This window comes from Misgurnus anguillicaudatus, chromosome 1 (assembly GCF_027580225.2).
Source record: "Misgurnus anguillicaudatus chromosome 1, ASM2758022v2, whole genome shotgun sequence".
Taxonomy (NCBI): domain Eukaryota; kingdom Metazoa; phylum Chordata; class Actinopteri; order Cypriniformes; family Cobitidae; genus Misgurnus; species Misgurnus anguillicaudatus.
In genome coordinates, this window is record NC_073337.2 from 3,049,320 (window position 1) to 3,066,348 (window position 17,029).

The 17,029-nt window shown below is 39.5% G+C and overlaps 10 non-coding genes across 10 annotated transcripts; all 10 read right to left on the reverse strand.

Annotated features, from left to right (window-relative positions):
* Positions 1–699: 699 nt before the first annotated feature.
* Positions 700–786, reverse strand: trnay-gua (transfer RNA tyrosine (anticodon GUA)). Its single transcript is given in 2 exon segments — positions 700–735; positions 750–786. It is a non-coding gene; the product is annotated as a tRNA-Tyr (tRNA).
* A 98-nt stretch (positions 787–884) lies between these two features.
* Positions 885–970, reverse strand: trnal-gag (transfer RNA leucine (anticodon GAG)). The gene is given in 2 exon segments: positions 885–920; positions 934–970. It is a non-coding gene; the product is annotated as a tRNA-Leu (tRNA).
* A 1,761-nt stretch (positions 971–2,731) lies between these two features.
* Positions 2,732–2,818, reverse strand: trnay-gua (transfer RNA tyrosine (anticodon GUA)). The gene is given in 2 exon segments: positions 2,732–2,767; positions 2,782–2,818. It is a non-coding gene; the product is annotated as a tRNA-Tyr (tRNA).
* A 1,761-nt stretch (positions 2,819–4,579) lies between these two features.
* trnay-gua (transfer RNA tyrosine (anticodon GUA)) lies at positions 4,580–4,666 on the reverse strand. The gene is given in 2 exon segments: positions 4,580–4,615; positions 4,630–4,666. It is a non-coding gene; the product is annotated as a tRNA-Tyr (tRNA).
* Positions 4,667–5,872: 1,206 nt separating this feature from the next.
* On the reverse strand, positions 5,873–5,959 carry trnay-gua (transfer RNA tyrosine (anticodon GUA)). Its single transcript is given in 2 exon segments — positions 5,873–5,908; positions 5,923–5,959. It is a non-coding gene; the product is annotated as a tRNA-Tyr (tRNA).
* Positions 5,960–8,089: 2,130 nt separating this feature from the next.
* trnay-gua (transfer RNA tyrosine (anticodon GUA)) lies at positions 8,090–8,176 on the reverse strand. Its single transcript is given in 2 exon segments — positions 8,090–8,125; positions 8,140–8,176. It is a non-coding gene; the product is annotated as a tRNA-Tyr (tRNA).
* Positions 8,177–9,382: 1,206 nt separating this feature from the next.
* trnay-gua (transfer RNA tyrosine (anticodon GUA)) lies at positions 9,383–9,469 on the reverse strand. The gene is given in 2 exon segments: positions 9,383–9,418; positions 9,433–9,469. It is a non-coding gene; the product is annotated as a tRNA-Tyr (tRNA).
* A 2,130-nt stretch (positions 9,470–11,599) lies between these two features.
* Positions 11,600–11,686, reverse strand: trnay-gua (transfer RNA tyrosine (anticodon GUA)). The gene is given in 2 exon segments: positions 11,600–11,635; positions 11,650–11,686. It is a non-coding gene; the product is annotated as a tRNA-Tyr (tRNA).
* Positions 11,687–12,892: 1,206 nt separating this feature from the next.
* On the reverse strand, positions 12,893–12,979 carry trnay-gua (transfer RNA tyrosine (anticodon GUA)). The gene is given in 2 exon segments: positions 12,893–12,928; positions 12,943–12,979. It is a non-coding gene; the product is annotated as a tRNA-Tyr (tRNA).
* A 1,761-nt stretch (positions 12,980–14,740) lies between these two features.
* On the reverse strand, positions 14,741–14,827 carry trnay-gua (transfer RNA tyrosine (anticodon GUA)). The gene is given in 2 exon segments: positions 14,741–14,776; positions 14,791–14,827. It is a non-coding gene; the product is annotated as a tRNA-Tyr (tRNA).
* Between the last annotated feature and the right edge of the window lie 2,202 nt (positions 14,828–17,029).

The following is a 17,029-nucleotide window of genomic DNA, read 5'->3' on the forward strand; positions in this document are numbered from 1 at the left end:
TTTAAACAACTACAGTCCTCCGCTCTACCAACTGAGCTATCGAAGGGTCTTGAGATTGTAAATTACACATGGCTGTCAGGTAGTGTGGTAATATATACCGTGAATAAGTAGCAGTTCGGGTAACAGCAAATTAAACATAAATATTCCTTCGAGCCGGATTTTAACCAGCGACCTAAGAATGACAATTTAAGCAACTACAGTCCTACGCTCTACCAACTGAGCTATGAAAGGGTTATAATAATGTAGATTACACACGGCTGTCAGGTAGTGTGGTAATATATACCGTGAATCAGAAGCAGTTTGAGTAACAGCAAATTAAACATAGATATTCCTTCGAGCCGGATTTGAACCAGCGACCTAAGGATGACAATTTAAACAACTACAGTCCTCCGCTCTACCAACTGAGCTTTCGAAGGGTCGTGAGAATGTAAATTACACATGGCTGTCAGGTAGTGTGGTAATATATACCGTGAATAAGTAGCAGTTCGGGTAACAGCAAATTAAACATAAATATTCTTTTAAGCCGGATTTGAACCAGCGACCTAAGGATGACAATTTAAGCAACTACAGTCCTCCGCTCTACCAACTGAGCTATCGAAGGTTTATGATGATGTAATTTACACATGGCTGTCAGGTAGTGTGGTAATATATAGCGTGAATAAGTAGCAGTTTGAGTAACAGCAAATTAAACATAAATACTCCTTCGAGCCGGATTTGAACCAGCGACCTAAGGATGACAATTTAAACAACTACAGTCCTCCGCTCTACCAACTGAGCTATCGAAGGGTCGTGAGAATGTAAATTACACATGGCTGTCAGGTAGTGTGGTAATATATACCGTGAATAAGTAGCAGTTCGGGTAACAGCAAATTAAACATAAATATTCCTTCGAGCCGGATTTGAACCAGCGACCTAAGAATGACAATTTAAGCAACTCATTCCTCTGCTCTACCAACTGAGCTATCGAAGGTTTTTGACAACATAACTAACACATGGCTGTCAGGTATTGAGGTAATATATTTTGTGAATCAGAAGCAGTTTGAGTAACAGCAAATTAAACATAAATATTCCTTCGAGACGGATTTTAACCAGCGACCTAAGAATGACAATTTAAGCAACTACAGTCCTACGCTCTACCAACTGAGCTATGAAAGGGTTATAATAATGTAGATTACACAGGGCTGTCAGGTAGTGTGGTAATATATACCGTGAATAAGTAGCAGTTTGAGTAACAGCAAATTAAACATAGATATTCCTTCGAGACGGATTTGAACCAGCGACCTAAGGATGACAATTTAAGCAACTACAGTCCTCCGCTCTACCAACTGAGCTATTGAAGGTTTATGATGGTGTAATTTACACATGGCTGTCAGGTAGTGCGGTAATATATAGCGTGAATAAGTAGCAGTTTGAGTTACAGCAAATTAAACATAAATACTCCTTCGAGCCAGATTTGAACCAGCGACCTAAGGATGACAATTTAAACAACTACAGTCCTCCGCTCTACCAACTGAGCTATCGAAGGTTTATGATGATGTAATTTACACATGGCTGTCAGGTAGTGTGGTAATATATAGCGTGAATAAGTAGCAGTTTGAGTAACAGCAAATTAAACATAAATACTCCTTCGAGCCGGATTTGAACCAGCGACCTAAGGATGACAATTTAAACAACTACAGTCCTCCGCTGTACCAAGTGAGCTATCGAAGGGTCGTGAGATCGTAAATTACACATGGCTGTCAGGTAGTGTGGTAATATATACCGTGAATCAGAAGCAGTTTGAGTAACAGCAAATAAAACACTAATACTCCTTCAAGCAGATTTGAACCAGCGACCTAAGGATGACAATTTAAGCAACTACTGTACTCCGCTCTACCAACTGAGCTATCGAAGGTTTATGACGATGTAATTTACACATGGCTGTCAGGTAGTGTGGTAATTTATAGCGTGAATAAGTAGCAGCTTGAGTAAAAGCAAATTAAACATAAATACTCCTTCGAGCCGGATTTGAACCAGCGACCTAAGGATGACAATTTAAACAACTACAGTCCTCCGCTGTACCAAGTGAGCTATCGAAGGGTCGTGAGATCGTAAATTACACATGGCTGTCAGGTAGTGTGGTAATATATACCGTGAATCAGAAGCAGTTTGAGTAACAGCAAATAAAACACTAATACTCCTTCAAGCAGATTTGAACCAGCGACCTAAGGATGACAATTTAAGCAACTACAGTACTCCACTCTACCAACTGAGCTATCGAAGGTTTGTGATGGTGTGTTTTACACATGGCTGTCAGGTATTGAGGTAATATATTTCGTGAATCAGAAGCAGTTTGAGTAACAGCAAATTAAACATAAATAATTCTTCGAGCCGGATTTTAACCAGAAACCTAAGAATGACAATTTAAGCAACTACAGTCCTCCGCTCTAGCAACTGAGCTATAGAAGGTTTATGATGATGCAATTTACTCATGGCTGTCAGGTAGTGTGGTAATATATAGCGTGAATAAGTAGCAGTTTGAGTAACAGCAAATTAAACATAAATACTCCTTCGAGACGGATTTGAACCAGCGACCTAAGGATGACAATTTAAACAACTACAGTCCTCCGCTCTACCAACTGAGCTATCGAAGGGTCTTGAGAATGTAAATTACACATGGCTGTCAGGTAGTGTGGTAATATATACCGTGAATAAGTAGCAGTTTGAGTAACAGCAAATTAAACATAGATATTCCTTCGAGCCGGATTTGAACCAGCGACCTAAGGATGACAATTTAAGCAACTACAGTCCTCCGCTCTACCAACTGAGCTATCGAAGGTTTATGATGATGTAATTTACTCATGGCTGTCAGGTAGTGTGGTAATATATAGCGTGAATAAGTAGCAGTTTGAGTAACAGCAAATTAAACATAAATTTTCCTTGGACCCGGACTTGAACCAGCGACCTAAGGATGACAATTTAAACAACTACAGTCCTCCGCTCTACCAACTGAGCTATCGAAGGTTTATGATGGTGTAATTTACACATGGCTGTCAGGTAGTGCGGTAATATATAGCGTGAATAAGTAGCAGTTTGAGTTACAGCAAATTAAACATAAATACTCCTTCGAGCCAGATTTGAACCAGCGACCTAAGGATGACAATTTAAACAACTACAGTCCTCCGCTCTACAAACTGAGCTATCGAAGGTTTATGATGATGTAATTTACACATGGCTGTCAGGTAGTGTGGTAATATATAGCGTGAATAAGTAGCAGTTTGAGTAACAGCAAATTAAACATAAATACTCCTTCGAGCCGGATTTGAACCAGCGACCTAAGGATGAGAATTTAAGCAACTACAGTACTCCAGTCTACCAACTGAGCTATCGAAGGTTTGTGATGGTGTGTTTTACACATGGCTGTCAGGTAGTGTGGTAATATATAGCGTGAATAAGTAGCAGCTTGAGTAAAAGCAAATTAAACATAAATACTCCTTCGAGCCGGATTTGAACCAGCGACCTAAGGATGACAATTTAAACAACTACAGTCCTCCGCTGTACCAAGTGAGCTATCGAAGGGTCGTGAGATCGTAAATTACACATGGCTGTCAGGTAGTGTGGTAATATATACCGTGAATCAGAAGCAGTTTGAGTAACAGCAAATAAAACACTAATACTCCTTCAAGCAGATTTGAACCAGCGACCTAAGGATGACAATTTAAGCAACTACTGTACTCCGCTCTACCAACTGAGCTATCGAAGGTTTATGACGATGTAATTTACACATGGCTGTCAGGTAGTGTGGTAATTTATAGCGTGAATAAGTAGCAGCTTGAGTAAAAGCAAATTAAACATAAATACTCCTTCGAGCCGGATTTGAACCAGCGACCTAAGGATGACAATTTAAACAACTACAGTCCTCCGCTGTACCAAGTGAGCTATCGAAGGGTCGTGAGATCGTAAATTACACATGGCTGTCAGGTAGTGTGGTAATATATACCGTGAATCAGAAGCAGTTTGAGTAACAGCAAATAAAACACTAATACTCCTTCAAGCAGATTTGAACCAGCGACCTAAGGATGACAATTTAAGCAACTACAGTACTCCACTCTACCAACTGAGCTATCGAAGGTTTGTGATGGTGTGTTTTACACATGGCTGTCAGGTATTGAGGTAATATATTTCGTGAATCAGAAGCAGTTTGAGTAACAGCAAATTAAACATAAATAATTCTTCGAGCCGGATTTTAACCAGAAACCTAAGAATGACAATTTAAGCAACTACAGTCCTCCGCTCTAGCAACTGAGCTATCGAAGGTTTATGATGATGCAATTTACTCATGGCTGTCAGGTAGTGTGGTAATATATAGCGTGAATAAGTAGCAGTTTGAGTAACAGCAAATTAAACATAAATACTCCTTCGAGACGGATTTGAACCAGCGACCTAAGGATGACAATTTAAACAACTACAGTCCTCCGCTCTACCAACTGAGCTATCGAAGGGTCTTGAGAATGTAAATTACACATGGCTGTCAGGTAGTGTGGTAATATATACCGTGAATAAGTAGCAGTTTGAGTAACAGCAAATTAAACATAGATATTCCTTCGAGCCGGATTTGAACCAGCGACCTAAGGATGACAATTTAAGCAACTACAGTCCTCCGCTCTACCAACTGAGCTATCGAAGGTTTATGATGATGTAATTTACTCATGGCTGTCAGGTAGTGTGGTAATATATAGCGTGAATAAGTAGCAGTTTGAGTAACAGCAAATTAAACATAAATTTTCCTTGGACCCGGACTTGAACCAGCGACCTAAGGATGACAATTTAAACAACTACAGTCCTCCGCTCTACCAACTGAGCTATCGAAGGGTTGTGGTAATGCAAATTACACATGGCTGTCAGGTAGTGTGGTAATATATACCGTGAATCAGAAGCAGTTTGAGTAACAGCAAATTAAACACTAATACTCCTTCAAGCAGATTTGAACCAGCGACCTAAGGATGACAATTTAAGCAACTACAGTCCTCCGCTCTACCAACTGAGCTATCGAAGGTTTTTGACAACATAACTAACACATGGCTGTCAGGTATTGAGGTAATATATTTCGTGAATCAGAAGCAGTTTGAGTAACAGCAAATTAAACATAAATAATCCTTCGAGCCGGATTTTAACCAGCGACCTAAGAATGACAATTTAAGCAACTACAGTCCTCCGCTCTAGCAACTGAGCTATCGAAGGTTTATGATGATGCAATTTACTCATGGCTGTCAGGTAGTGTGGTAATATATAGCGTGAATAAGTAGCAGTTTGAGTAACAGCAAATTAAACATAAATGCTCCTTCGAGCCGGATTTGAACCACGACCTAAGGATGACAATTTAAACAACTACAGCCTTCCGCTCTACCAACTGAGCTATCGAAGGGTCGTGAGAATGTAAATTACACATGGCTGTCAGGTATTGAGGTAATATATTTCGTGAATCAGAAGCAGTTTGAGTAACAGCAAATTAAACATAAATAATTCTTCGAGCCGGATTTTAACCAGCGACCTAAGAATGACAATTTAAGCAACTACAGTCCTCCGCTCTAGCAACTGAGCTATCGAAGGTTTATGATGATGCAATTTACTCATGGCTGTCAGGTAGTGTGGTAATATATAGCGTGAATAAGTAGCAGTTTGAGTAACAGCAAATTAAACATAAATACTCCTTCGAGACGGATTTGAACCAGCGACCTAAGGATGACAATTTAAACAACTACAGTCCTCCGCTCTACCAACTGAGCTATCGAAGGGTCTTGAGAATGTAAATTACACATGGCTGTCAGGTAGTGTGGTAATATATACCGTGAATAAGTAGCAGTTTGAGTAACAGCAAATTAAACATAGATATTCCTTCGAGCCGGATTTGAACCAGCGACCTAAGGATGACAATTTAAGCAACTACAGTCCTCCGCTCTACCAACTGAGCTATCGAAGGTTTATGATGATGTAATTTACTCATGGCTGTCAGGTAGTGTGGTAATATATAGCGTGAATAAGTAGCAGTTTGAGTAACAGCAAATTAAACATAAATGCTCCTTCGAGCCGGATTTGAACCACGACCTAAGGATGACAATTTAAACAACTACAGCCTTCCGCTCTACCAACTGAGCTATCGAAGGGTCGTGAGAATGTAAATTACACATGGCTGTCAGGTATTGAGGTAATATATTTCGTGAATCAGAAGCAGTTTGAGTAACAGCAAATTAAACATAAATAATTCTTCGAGCCGGATTTTAACCAGCGACCTAAGAATGACAATTTAAGCAACTACAGTCCTCCGCTCTAGCAACTGAGCTATCGAAGGTTTATGATGATGCAATTTACTCATGGCTGTCAGGTAGTGTGGTAATATATAGCGTGAATAAGTAGCAGTTTGAGTAACAGCAAATTAAACATAAATACTCCTTCGAGACGGATTTGAACCAGCGACCTAAGGATGACAATTTAAGCAACTACAGTCCTCCGCTCTACCAACTGAGCTATTGAAGGTTTATGATGGTGTAATTTACACATGGCTGTCAGGTAGTGCGGTAATATATAGCGTGAATAAGTAGCAGTTTGAGTTACAGCAAATTAAACATAAATACTCCTTCGAGCCAGATTTGAACCAGCGACCTAAGGATGACAATTTAAACAACTACAGTCCTCCGCTCTACCAACTGAGCTATCGAAGGTTTATGATGATGTAATTTACACATGGCTGTCAGGTAGTGTGGTAATATATAGCGTGAATAAGTAGCAGTTTGAGTAACAGCAAATTAAACATAAATACTCCTTCGAGCCGGATTTGAACCAGCGACCTAAGGATGAGAATTTAAGCAACTACAGTACTCCAGTCTACCAACTGAGCTATCGAAGGTTTGTGATGGTGTGTTTTACACATGGCTGTCAGGTAGTGTGGTAATATATAGCGTGAATAAGTAGCAGCTTGAGTAAAAGCAAATTAAACATAAATACTCCTTCGAGCCGGATTTGAACCAGCGACCTAAGGATGACAATTTAAACAACTACAGTCCTCCGCTGTACCAAGTGAGCTATCGAAGGGTCGTGAGATCGTAAATTACACATGGCTGTCAGGTAGTGTGGTAATATATACCGTGAATCAGAAGCAGTTTGAGTAACAGCAAATAAAACACTAATACTCCTTCAAGCAGATTTGAACCAGCGACCTAAGGATGACAATTTAAGCAACTACTGTACTCCGCTCTACCAACTGAGCTATCGAAGGTTTATGACGATGTAATTTACACATGGCTGTCAGGTAGTGTGGTAATTTATAGCGTGAATAAGTAGCAGCTTGAGTAAAAGCAAATTAAACATAAATACTCCTTCGAGCCGGATTTGAACCAGCGACCTAAGGATGACAATTTAAACAACTACAGTTCTCCGCTGTACCAAGTGAGCTATCGAAGGGTCGTGAGATCGTAAATTACACATGGCTGTCAGGTAGTGTGGTAATATATACCGTGAATCAGAAGCAGTTTGAGTAACAGCAAATAAAACACTAATACTCCTTCAAGCAGATTTGAACCAGCGACCTAAGGATGACAATTTAAGCAACTACAGTACTCCACTCTACCAACTGAGCTATCGAAGGTTTGTGATGGTGTGTTTTACACATGGCTGTCAGGTATTGAGGTAATATATTTCGTGAATCAGAAGCAGTTTGAGTAACAGCAAATTAAACATAAATAATTCTTCGAGCCGGATTTTAACCAGAAACCTAAGAATGACAATTTAAGCAACTACAGTCCTCCGCTCTAGCAACTGAGCTATCGAAGGTTTATGATGATGCAATTTACTCATGGCTGTCAGGTAGTGTGGTAATATATAGCGTGAATAAGTAGCAGTTTGAGTAACAGCAAATTAAACATAAATACTCCTTCGAGACGGATTTGAACCAGCGACCTAAGGATGACAATTTAAACAACTACAGTCTTCCGCTCTACCAACTGAGCTATCGAAGGGTCTTGAGAATGGAAATTACACATGGCTGTCAGGTAGTGTGGTAATATATACCGTGAATAAGTAGCAGTTTGAGTAACAGCAAATTAAACATAGATATTCCTTCGAGCCGGATTTGAACCAGCGACCTAAGGATGACAATTTAAGCAACTACAGTCCTCCGCTCTACCAACTGAGCTATCGAAGGTTTATGATGATGTAATTTACTCATGGCTGTCAGGTAGTGTGGTAATATATAGCGTGAATAAGTAGCAGTTTGAGTAACAGCAAATTAAACATAAATTTTCCTTGGACCCGGACTTGAACCAGCGACCTAAGGATGACAATTTAAACAACTACAGTCCTCCGCTCTACCAACTGAGCTATCGAAGGGTTGTGGTAATGCAAATTACACATGGCTGTCAGGTAGTGTGGTAATATATACCGTGAATCAGAAGCAGTTTGAGTAACAGCAAATTAAACACTAATACTCCTTCAAGCAGATTTGAACCAGCGACATAAGGATGACAATTTAAGCAACTACAGTCCTCCGCTCTACCAACTGAGCTATCGAAGGTTTTTGACAACATAACTAACACATGGCTGTCAGGTATTGAGGTAATATATTTCGTGAATCAGAAGCAGTTTGAGTAACAGCAAATTAAACATAAATAATCCTTCGAGCCGGATTTTAACCAGCGACCTAAGAATGACAATTTAAGCAACTACAGTCCTCCGCTCTAGCAACTGAGCTATCGAAGGTTTATGATGATGCAATTTACTCATGGCTGTCAGGTAGTGTGGTAATATATAGCGTGAATAAGTAGCAGTTTGAGTAACAGCAAATTAAACATAAATGCTCCTTCGAGCCGGATTTGAACCACGACCTAAGGATGACAATTTAAACAACTACAGCCTTCCGCTCTACCAACTGAGCTATCGAAGGGTCGTGAGAATGTAAATTACACATGGCTGTCAGGTATTGAGGTAATATATTTCGTGAATCAGAAGCAGTTTGAGTAACAGCAAATTAAACATAAATAATTCTTCGAGCCGGATTTTAACCAGCGACCTAAGAATGACAATTTAAGCAACTACAGTCCTCCGCTCTAGCAACTGAGCTATCGAAGGTTTATGATGATGCAATTTACTCATGGCTGTCAGGTAGTGTGGTAATATATAGCGTGAATAAGTAGCAGTTTGAGTAACAGCAAATTAAACATAAATACTCCTTCGAGACGGATTTGAACCAGCGACCTAAGGATGACAATTTAAACAACTACAGTCCTCCGCTCTACCAACTGAGCTATCGAAGGGTCTTGAGAATGTAAATTACACATGGCTGTCAGGTAGTGTGGTAATATATACCGTGAATAAGTAGCAGTTTGAGTAACAGCAAATTAAACATAGATATTCCTTCGAGCCGGATTTGAACCAGCGACCTAAGGATGACAATTTAAGCAACTACAGTCCTCCGCTCTACCAACTGAGCTATCGAAGGTTTATGATGATGTAATTTACTCATGGCTGTCAGGTAGTGTGGTAATATATAGCGTGAATAAGTAGCAGTTTGAGTAACAGCAAATTAAACATAAATGCTCCTTCGAGCCGGATTTGAACCACGACCTAAGGATGACAATTTAAACAACTACAGCCTTCCGCTCTACCAACTGAGCTATCGAAGGGTCGTGAGAATGTAAATTACACATGGCTGTCAGGTATTGAGGTAATATATTTCGTGAATCAGAAGCAGTTTGAGTAACAGCAAATTAAACATAAATAATTCTTCGAGCCGGATTTTAACCAGCGACCTAAGAATGACAATTTAAGCAACTACAGTCCTCCGCTCTAGCAACTGAGCTATCGAAGGTTTATGATGATGCAATTTACTCATGGCTGTCAGGTAGTGTGGTAATATATAGCGTGAATAAGTAGCAGTTTGAGTAACAGCAAATTAAACATAAATACTCCTTCGAGACGGATTTGAACCAGCGACCTAAGGATGACAATTTAAGCAACTACAGTCCTCCGCTCTACCAACTGAGCTATTGAAGGTTTATGATGGTGTAATTTACACATGGCTGTCAGGTAGTGCGGTAATATATAGCGTGAATAAGTAGCAGTTTGAGTTACAGCAAATTAAACATAAATACTCCTTCGAGCCAGATTTGAACCAGCGACCTAAGGATGACAATTTAAACAACTACAGTCCTCCGCTCTACCAACTGAGCTATCGAAGGTTTATGATGATGTAATTTACACATGGCTGTCAGGTAGTGTGGTAATATATAGCGTGAATAAGTAGCAGTTTGAGTAACAGCAAATTAAACATAAATACTCCTTCGAGCCGGATTTGAACCAGCGACCTAAGGATGAGAATTTAAGCAACTACAGTACTCCAGTCTACCAACTGAGCTATCGAAGGTTTGTGATGGTGTGTTTTACACATGGCTGTCAGGTAGTGTGGTAATATATAGCGTGAATAAGTAGCAGCTTGAGTAAAAGCAAATTAAACATAAATACTCCTTCGAGCCGGATTTGAACCAGCGACCTAAGGATGACAATTTAAACAACTACAGTCCTCCGCTGTACCAAGTGAGCTATCGAAGGGTCGTGAGATCGTAAATTACACATGGCTGTCAGGTAGTGTGGTAATATATACCGTGAATCAGAAGCAGTTTGAGTAACAGCAAATAAAACACTAATACTCCTTCAAGCAGATTTGAACCAGCGACCTAAGGATGACAATTTAAGCAACTACTGTACTCCGCTCTACCAACTGAGCTATCGAAGGTTTATGACGATGTAATTTACACATGGCTGTCAGGTAGTGTGGTAATTTATAGCGTGAATAAGTAGCAGCTTGAGTAAAAGCAAATTAAACATAAATACTCCTTCGAGCCGGATTTGAACCAGCGACCTAAGGATGACAATTTAAACAACTACAGTCCTCCGCTGTACCAAGTGAGCTATCGAAGGGTCGTGAGATCGTAAATTACACATGGCTGTCAGGTAGTGTGGTAATATATACCGTGAATCAGAAGCAGTTTGAGTAACAGCAAATAAAACACTAATACTCCTTCAAGCAGATTTGAACCAGCGACCTAAGGATGACAATTTAAGCAACTACAGTACTCCACTCTACCAACTGAGCTATCGAAGGTTTGTGATGGTGTGTTTTACACATGGCTGTCAGGTATTGAGGTAATATATTTCGTGAATCAGAAGCAGTTTGAGTAACAGCAAATTAAACATAAATAATTCTTCGAGCCGGATTTTAACCAGAAACCTAAGAATGACAATTTAAGCAACTACAGTCCTCCGCTCTAGCAACTGAGCTATCGAAGGTTTATGATGATGCAATTTACTCATGGCTGTCAGGTAGTGTGGTAATATATAGCGTGAATAAGTAGCAGTTTGAGTAACAGCAAATTAAACATAAATACTCCTTCGAGACGGATTTGAACCAGCGACCTAAGGATGACAATTTAAACAACTACAGTCCTCCGCTCTACCAACTGAGCTATCGAAGGGTCTTGAGAATGTAAATTACACATGGCTGTCAGGTAGTGTGGTAATATATACCGTGAATAAGTAGCAGTTTGAGTAACAGCAAATTAAACATAGATATTCCTTCGAGCCGGATTTGAACCAGCGACCTAAGGATGACAATTTAAGCAACTACAGTCCTCCGCTCTACCAACTGAGCTATCGAAGGTTTATGATGATGTAATTTACTCATGGCTGTCAGGTAGTGTGGTAATATATAGCGTGAATAAGTAGCAGTTTGAGTAACAGCAAATTAAACATAAATTTTCCTTGGACCCGGACTTGAACCAGCGACCTAAGGATGACAATTTAAACAACTACAGTCCTCCGCTCTACCAACTGAGCTATCGAAGGGTTGTGGTAATGCAAATTACACATGGCTGTCAGGTAGTGTGGTAATATATACCGTGAATCAGAAGCAGTTTGAGTAACAGCAAATTAAACACTAATACTCCTTCAAGCAGATTTGAACCAGCGACCTAAGGATGACAATTTAAGCAACTACAGTCCTCCGCTCTACCAACTGAGCTATCGAAGGTTTTTGACAACATAACTAACACATGGCTGTCAGGTATTGAGGTAATATATTTCGTGAATCAGAAGCAGTTTGAGTAACAGCAAATTAAACATAAATAATCCTTCGAGCCGGATTTTAACCAGCGACCTAAGAATGACAATTTAAGCAACTACAGTCCTCCGCTCTAGCAACTGAGCTATCGAAGGTTTATGATGATGCAATTTACTCATGGCTGTCAGGTAGTGTGGTAATATATAGCGTGAATAAGTAGCAGTTTGAGTAACAGCAAATTAAACATAAATGCTCCTTCGAGCCGGATTTGAACCACGACCTAAGGATGACAATTTAAACAACTACAGCCTTCCGCTCTACCAACTGAGCTATCGAAGGGTCGTGAGAATGTAAATTACACATGGCTGTCAGGTATTGAGGTAATATATTTCGTGAATCAGAAGCAGTTTGAGTAACAGCAAATTAAACATAAATAATTCTTCGAGCCGGATTTTAACCAGCGACCTAAGAATGACAATTTAAGCAACTACAGTCCTCCGCTCTAGCAACTGAGCTATCGAAGGTTTATGATGATGCAATTTACTCATGGCTGTCAGGTAGTGTGGTAATATATAGCGTGAATAAGTAGCAGTTTGAGTAACAGCAAATTAAACATAAATACTCCTTCGAGACGGATTTGAACCAGCGACCTAAGGATGACAATTTAAACAACTACAGTCCTCCGCTCTACCAACTGAGCTATCGAAGGGTCTTGAGAATGTAAATTACACATGGCTGTCAGGTAGTGTGGTAATATATACCGTGAATAAGTAGCAGTTTGAGTAACAGCAAATTAAACATAGATATTCCTTCGAGCCGGATTTGAACCAGCGACCTAAGGATGACAATTTAAGCAACTACAGTCCTCCGCTCTACCAACTGAGCTATCGAAGGTTTATGATGATGTAATTTACTCATGGCTGTCAGGTAGTGTGGTAATATATAGCGTGAATAAGTAGCAGTTTGAGTAACAGCAAATTAAACATAAATTTTCCTTGGACCCGGACTTGAACCAGCGACCTAAGGATGACAATTTAAACAACTACAGTCCTCCGCTCTACCAACTGAGCTATCGAAGGGTTGTGGTAATGCAAATTACACATGGCTGTCAGGTAGTGTGGTAATATATACCGTGAATCAGAAGCAGTTTGAGTAACAGCAAATTAAACACTAATACTCCTTCAAGCAGATTTGAACCAGCGACCTAAGGATGACAATTTAAGCAACTACAGTCCTCCGCTCTACCAACTGAGCTATCGAAGGTTTTTGACAACATAACTAACACATGGCTGTCAGGTATTGAGGTAATATATTTCGTGAATCAGAAGCAGTTTGAGTAACAGCAAATTAAACATAAATAATCCTTCGAGCCGGATTTTAACCAGCGACCTAAGAATGACAATTTAAGCAACTACAGTCCTCCGCTCTAGCAACTGAGCTATCGAAGGTTTATGATGATGCAATTTACTCATGGCTGTCAGGTAGTGTGGTAATATATAGCGTGAATAAGTAGCAGTTTGAGTAACAGCAAATTAAACATAAATGCTCCTTCGAGCCGGATTTGAACCACGACCTAAGGATGACAATTTAAACAACTACAGCCTTCCGCTCTACCAACTGAGCTATCGAAGGGTCGTGAGAATGTAAATTACACATGGCTGTCAGGTATTGAGGTAATATATTTCGTGAATCAGAAGCAGTTTGAGTAACAGCAAATTAAACATAAATATTCCTTCGAGCCGGATTTTAACCAGCGACCTAAGAATGACAATTTAAGCAACTACAGTCCTACGCTCTACCAACTGAGCTATGAAAGGGTTATAATAATGTAGATTACACAGGGCTGTCAGGTAGTGTGGTAATATATACCGTGAATCAGAAGCAGTTTGAGTAACAGCAAATTAAACATAGATATTCCTTTAAGCCGGATTTGAACCAGCGACCTAAGGATGACAATTTAAACAACTACAGTCCTCCGCTCTACCAACTGAGCTATCGAAGGTTTATGATGATGTAATTTACACATGGCTGTCAGGTAGTGTGGTAATATATAGCGTGAATACGTAGCAGTTTGAGTAAAAGCAAATTAAACATAAATACTCCTTCGAGCCGGATTTGAACCAGCGACCTAAGGATGACAATTTAAACAACTACAGTCCTCCGCTCTAGCAACTGAGCTATCGAAGGTTTATGATGATGTAATTTACACATGGCTGTTAGGTAGTGTGGTAATATATACCGTGAATAAGTAGCAGTTCGGGTAACAGCAAATTAAACATAAATATTCCTTCGAGCCGGATTTAAACCAGCGACCTAAGGATGACAATTTAAGCAGCTACAGTCCTCCGCTCTACCAACTGAGCTATCGAAGGTTTATGATGATGTAATTTACACATGGCTGTCAGGTAGTGTGGTAATATATAGCGTGAATAAGTAGCAGTTTGAGTAACAGCAAATTAAACTTAAATACTCCTTCGAGCCGGATTTGAACAAGCGACCTAAGGATGACAATTTAAACAACTACAGTCCTCCGCTCTACCAACTGAGCTATCGAAGGTATTTGACAACATAACTAACACATGGCTGTCAGGTATTGTGGTAATATATACCGTGAATAAGTAGCAGTTCGGGTAACAGCAAATTAAACATAAATATTCCTTCGAGCCGGAATTGAACCAGCGACCTAAGGATGACAATTTAAACATCTACAGTCCTCCGCTCTACCAACTGAGCTATCGAAGGGTTCTGATAGTGTAATTTACAGAGGGCTGTCAGGGTAGTGTGGTAGTATATACGGTCAAAAAGGAGCAGTTTGATTAACAGCAAATTAAACATAAACATTCCTTCGAGCCGGATTTGAACCAGCGACCTAAGGATGACAATTTAAACAAATACAGTCCTCCGCTCTACCAACGGAGCTATCAAAGGGTTCTGATAATCTAATTTACACAGGGCTGTCAGGGTAGTGTGGTAATATATATGGTCAAAAGGAGAAGTTTGAGTAACAGCAAATTAAACATCCCTTTGAGCCAGATTTGAACCAGCGACCTAAGGATGACAATTTAAACAACTACAGTCCTCCGCTCTACCAACGGAGCTATCAAAGGGTTCTGATAATCTAATTTACACAGGGCTGTCAGGGTAGTGTGGTAATATATACGGTCAAAAAGGAGCAGTTTGAGTAACAGCAAATTAAACATAAACATTCCTTTGAGCCGGATTTGAACCAGCGACCTAAGGATGACAATTTAAACAACTACAGTCCTCCGCTCTACGAACTGAGCTATCGAAGGACTCTGATAATGTAATTTACACAGGACTGTCAGGGTAGTGTGGTAATATATACGGTCAAAAAGGAGCAGTTTGAGTAACAGCAAATTAAACATAAACATTCCTTTGAGCCGGATTTGAACCAACGACCTAAGGATAACAATTTAAACAACTACAGTCCTCAGCTCTACCAACTGAGCTAACGAAGAGTTCTGATAATGCATTTTACAAAGGCCTGTCAGGGTAGTGTGGTAATATATAACGTCAAAAAGGAACAGTTTAAGTAACAGCAAATTAAACACAAACACTATATACACTATATACACTGTATACATATATACTCGCTGTCCAGAAGTCTCAGATCCGAATCAAAACAACTTCCTAAAATCCCCTGTACTTGTTTAACTCTTTCGCCGCCATTGACGAGATATCTCGGCAATCAATAGAAAACGCTTCCCTCCCAATGACGAGTATTTCCGGCTTTCCGCACTACCGCTATTGTCCACCAGGTGGCGCCCTTCCGCAACTTTTTAAACCCGGAAGTATTGCCCTATGGCAAGCGGCTGCATGTCAGTGTCTGTTTTAAAGATCGCTCTGAATGGGATCTCTATGAAAAGTCAGTCGCAAAAATTGCTCAAAATGTGGTGTTTTTGCAGAACCTACCCATATTCAAAAGCTGAATACAAAAGAACTGCTGAAGGTAGGATGAAAGTTTTTTTTTTTTTGAAAGCAGAGGGTCTGTTCTTTCATTTGGTATATTGTATGTTTATATATTTAAAGAAGAAATTTTTCTGGAAGGCATTAAACTTTTGTGAAAATCATGAAAAACGCTGGCGCTGGCTGGCAACTTTTTAAAACATCTATTAAATAACTTTTTTTGTTAATATCATAGGGGGAATCGAGCATTTGAAGTGGCAGGCCCGACCTTATGGAACAGGATTTCACTTCATATTCTTTGTCCATTTTTAAATCTTGTTCTGTTTAAATCATGTTTCATGCTGCCTTCTAGGAAATTGATGAGAAACTGTTTTTTTTATTGTATGATGGCTTTTTTACCCTGAACAGATTTGAAAGATATTTCATTTGTGAAATTGTCTTTGGTATTTATGACAAAAGTAAGACTACTTAGAGAAATGGAGGTGAAGATTAAACATGCAGTCATACTAGTGTAGTGGGTTGAAAAAAATGTATGTGTTTTAAAATAAAATGCATGTGTATATGTGTAGAGAGGAAGGAAAAAAGACACCCCCCCTTTAAAATTTAAATGTCATGTGGCATTTATGTGTTAAAAGCATTTTAATCATATTCTTCAGTTCATTTTATTGATATAAATTGATGTAAATTCATCATTTTTAGTGATGGTCAACCCGGATCTTTTTAAGGATTCGGGTTATTCTGAGTCACTCACTAATATGATTCGGGTTGTGCGAGTCACTCGAGTCACTTGAGTCACTTGGTCAAAATCTCCCATTCCAATCGCTAAGTCATACTAATGCCAACCAAGCAACTCAGATCACGCATGCAGCTACGAGTCTACGACTATTCTGCTCGCAAAAAAGGGCTCATGTGACCCGAGGAACTTCTAAAAAACATGCATGTCTGTGGTTACATTATCAATTACATAATTGTAAAAGTTCGGTGTGTTTAGTTTCATTTCATAACGACAATTATATC